Source organism: Hipposideros armiger, unplaced genomic scaffold (assembly GCF_001890085.2).
Source record: "Hipposideros armiger isolate ML-2016 unplaced genomic scaffold, ASM189008v1 scaffold_210, whole genome shotgun sequence".
NCBI classification, from domain to species: Eukaryota; Metazoa; Chordata; class Mammalia; order Chiroptera; family Hipposideridae; genus Hipposideros; species Hipposideros armiger.
In genome coordinates this window covers 2,128,112-2,132,950 of record NW_017731560.1, presented here as the reverse complement: position 1 = coordinate 2,132,950, position 4,839 = coordinate 2,128,112, and positions in this window count along the sequence as shown.

Below are 4,839 nucleotides of genomic sequence, written 5' to 3'. Positions count from 1 at the left end.
TGACCCTTATGGGGCTCGCCTTCTCTTGTTTCCACCCCCCTACCGGACTTGACGTGGCCCCCTCTCCAAGTCCCTCATTTAGAGGTTCCGTTCATTTAGGGTCCTGGGAACCTCCGAGGCCAAATATCTTATAAATTACTTGTAATTTTGTTGTGATCCTGGGAGGTAGTCGACACAATGTCTGTCTACTCCGCCATCTTACCGGAAGTCCTCAGGACTATGAACTCTTGATGATAAATCCATTAATAAATTAATTCCTGGGCATTGAAAATGGTGGATTAGGTAAACGCTATGCCTACTGCATCCCAGGATCCCACCAAAATTACAAATAAATTATAGAACAATCAACCTCAAGAATCATCTGAAAACTAGCTGAACAGAACTCCTATAACTAATGATATAAAAAAGAGGCTTTATCAAGACCAGAGCTGGAAGGACAGGAATCATTTTGTCCCTGTATGCAGCCTAATACATGTGGCCTACAAGAGGGCACCATCTTTTCAGGGTTAAGCCCTCCCTCAAAAGGCCAAGTCTGGAACTGCATTGATTTGGTGGAATCCACACATGAGTACCACCTCAGTGATGCCCTGGATCCCCTCCCCCTGCACAGATGGTGTTACATCACTTGGGAAACTCTTGACTGCTGGGCTGCTTGCCCTGCCTCACAGGTTGCAGAAGCCTGTTCACAGTGGGAAAATGGCCCATGGTGTCCCAGGAAATATTTGCTCGTGGACAGTAACCCAAGACCAGTGCTGCAGCCATTCTGGGGCAGCTTTTAAGAATTTGAAATCCTGAGGTGGCAGCTGGCTGCAGTATTGTAAAGCAACTATGTGAAGTGGTCACAGGCCAGGTATTAGCATAGGAACTTAATCTGTATTAATTTTGTAAAAATTCCAGGCCATGTCTTATGCTCCTTGGGACAACACCCTGCCCAGCTAGTGCTGCATCACCAAGGGCACTCTCAACACTGTGTTTACAAGTCTGGCCCACATACCTAAAGAGGCTTCTTGAACAGCTGGGTATTACTGGCAGCTTGTGGGTAGCAATAGGCCTAGGGAGCCCTGTGCATTTTGCTAAGCTGCCTCGGTCCATATTGGTGTCAGCCAGCCTCGGTTCATAGCAAGGCCACCCCCACATTCCTCCAAGTCCAGCACAAAAGTAGCCAACCGCATATAGCTCTGTGGCTCCTACCAGGTAGCCACAGGCTGGTAACAAGCAAGGCTGAAATTTGCCTACTTGGGAACCCCTCACAAAATACATTCAAAACAACACACAACAAAGGCCAGCTTCAGACCACACCAGAGCACTACCTGGTTAGCTCTAAAAGAGACACACTCAAATAGGGGTAAGGGTGTCAACAAGCACAAGAGCCTGTGGGGGAAAAGCCTCCTCTAAAGGGTCAACCTCCACACAGCAGCTAATGCACTGTGGGCACAGCCAATACTCCCAGCCAGTCAGCCTGGAAATCAACCTCACTCACTGATGCACCAAAAACAATCAAGGCTCACCTACAATAGGGACACACACACAATACACACAAGGGACACTCTTAGAACACATGCACAGGAGATCAAGGAGACTGTCCAATTGGACTACACAGGACACATACTACATAAGGCTAGTCAGCAAAGGCTAAAGGACATAAGAGACCTAAGTAATACATAGAAGCAAATACAGAGTGGCAGCCAGAATGAGGAAACAAACCCAAAAAACATGTCCCAAATAAAAGAACAAGAGAAACTTTCAGAAATAGAACTAAATGAAATGGAGGCAACCAACCTACCAGAGCCAGAGTTTAAAACACTGATTATAAGAACACTTAAGAAATTTAGTAAAAATTTTAACAAAAACAGCAAACATAAAGAAGTACATAGAAATCATTTTAAAAATCCAGTAAGAAATAATGAAATACTACTCTTCCATAAGAAAAGATGAAATAGTGCCATTTGCGACAACATGGGTGGATCTTGAGATTATTATGCTAAGCAAAATAAGTCAGACAGAAAAAGTCAAGAACCATATGACTTTACTATATGTGGGATATAAAACCAAGGAACAAGACAAAAAAATAAACAAAACTCATAGACATAGTGGTTACCAGAGGGTAAGGGAAGAGGACGTGGTAAAAGAGAATGGTCAAATATATGGTGACGGAAGAGCTCACTCTGGGTGGTGAACACACAGTGTGAAATATAGATGATGTATGACAGAATTGTACACTTGAAACATATATAATTTTACTAACAATTGTCACCCCAATAAATTTTAATTAAAAAAATAAAGAATACAATAACTGAAATGAAGAATACACCTGAAAAAATCAACAGCAAACTAGATGAAACAAAGAATCGAATAATCAATTTAGAAGACAAGGTAACTGTATACACCCAATCAGAAGAACAAAAAGAAAAAAAACAGTGAAGATAGTTTGAGGGACCTGTGAGACAACATCAAGCATAAATACATTCACATCATACAAGTAACAGAAGGAGAAGAGAGAAAGCAAGGAATTGAGAACCCATTTGAAGAAATAATGACAAAAACTTCGTTAATCTGGTGAAGGAAATAGACATACAAACCCAAAAAGGGCACAGAGTCCCAAACAAGTTGAATACAAATAGGCCCACACCAAGACACGTCATAGTTAAAATGACAAAGGTTAAAGACAAAGGCAGAATTCTGAAAGCAGCAAGAGAAAGGCGACTAGTAAATTATAATGGAGCTCCCATAAGACAATCAGCTGGTTTTTCTACAGAAACCTTGCTAGCCAGAAGGGAATGGCAGGAAATATTCAAAGTGATGAAAAAGAAGGGCCTACAACCAAAACTGTTGTACCCAGCAAGGCTTTCATTTAAAACTGAGGGAGAGATAAAAGAGCTTCCCAGATAAGAAAAAGGTAAAGGAATTCATTACCACCATGCCAGTACTATAGGAAATTTTAAAAGGACTTCTTTAACCAGAGGAAAGGAGAAAATAATCTAAGTAAAGAAGACCAAACATATGAACAATAAAATGCCAATGACTATGTACCTATCAATAATCACTTTAAATGTAAATGGATTAAATGCTTCAATCAAAAGACATAAGGTAGACGAGTGGATAAGAAAACATGATCCAAACCTATGCTGTCTACAAGAGTCCCACCTCAGATAAAAAAACACAACCAGAGTGAAAGTAAAGGGATGGAAAAAGATATTTCACTCAAATGGAAATGAGAACAAAGCTGGAGTAACAATACTTACATCAGACAAAATAGACTTTAAAATGAAGAGTATAATAAAAGACAAAGAAGAACATCACATAATAATAAAGGGATCAATCCAGCAAGAGGACATTACCATAGTAAACATCTATGTACCCAACATAGGAGCACCTAAATTTATAAAACAATATTGACAGACATAAAGAAAGATATCAACAGTAACACAATCATAGTAGGATAATTTAACACCCCACTGACACCACTGGACAGATCCTCCAGACAAAAAATCAACAGGAAAACAGCAGCCTTAAATGACACATTAGACTAGATGTACTTAATTGATATTTTTAGAGCATTTCACCTGAAAGTAGCAGAATACACATTCTTTTTCAAGTGCACACGAAACATTTTCCAAGATAGACCACATGTTAGGCCAGAAAACAAATCTCAGGAAATTTTAAAAAATTGAAATCATATCAAGTGTCTTTTCTGACCACAGTGGTATGAAACTAGAAATCAACTACAAGAAAAAAAAAGAAAAAGAAAAACACACAAACACATGGACACTGGATAACAGGCTAGTAATAATGAGTAGATCAACAATAGGATCAAGGAAGCAATCAAAAGATACCTTGAAACAAACGAAAATGAAAACACAATGATGCAAAATCTATGGAACACAATGAAAGCAGTCTTAAGAGGGAAATTCATAGCAGTGCAGACTTGCTTAAAGACAAGAACAATCTAAAAAAAAACAGTCTATCTTTACACCTAAGGAAACTGGAAAAAAGACAGCAAAAATAAGCCCAAAGTGAGTAAAATGAAGGAAATAATAGAGATAAGAGTAGAAATAAATAAAATACACAGCAAAAAATCATTACAAAAGATAAACAAAACCAAGGGCTTTTTTCTTAAAAAAAATATAAACAAAATTGACAAAGCTTTAACCAGACTCATCAAGAAAAAAAGGCACGATGCAAATAAATAAAATCAGAAATGAAATAGAAGTAACCACAGACATCACAGAAATACAAAGAAGAAAATACTATGAGCAACTGTAGACCACAAATTAGACAATCTGGAAAAAACTGATATATTCCTAGAAGCATAGAAGCCTCCAGAAAATCTGAACAGACTGATTACTGCGAAACAAATTGAATCAGTAATCAACAAGCTCCCAACAAAAGAACGTCCTGGACTAGATGGCTTCACAGGTGAATTTTACCAAACATTCAAAAAAAAATTAACACTATTCTCCTCAACAATCATAAAAAATCCAGAATGCGGGACTGCTCCCAACTTCATTTTACAAGCACACCATTACCCTTATCCCCAAAACACACAAAGGCATTACAAAAAAAAGAAAACTATAAGCCAATATCCCTAAAGAACATAGATGCAAAGATCCTCAATAACATATTAATAAACCGAATTCAGCAATACATTAAAAAGACCATACACCACAATCAAGTGGGATTTATTCCTGGTATCCAAGGATGATTCAATATCCACAAATCAATTAACGTGATACATCACATAAACAAAATGAAAAATAAAAATCATGTGGTCATATCAACAGATAGAGAAAAAGCATTTGACAAAATGCAGCATCCATTTATGATAAAAATTCTCAGCAA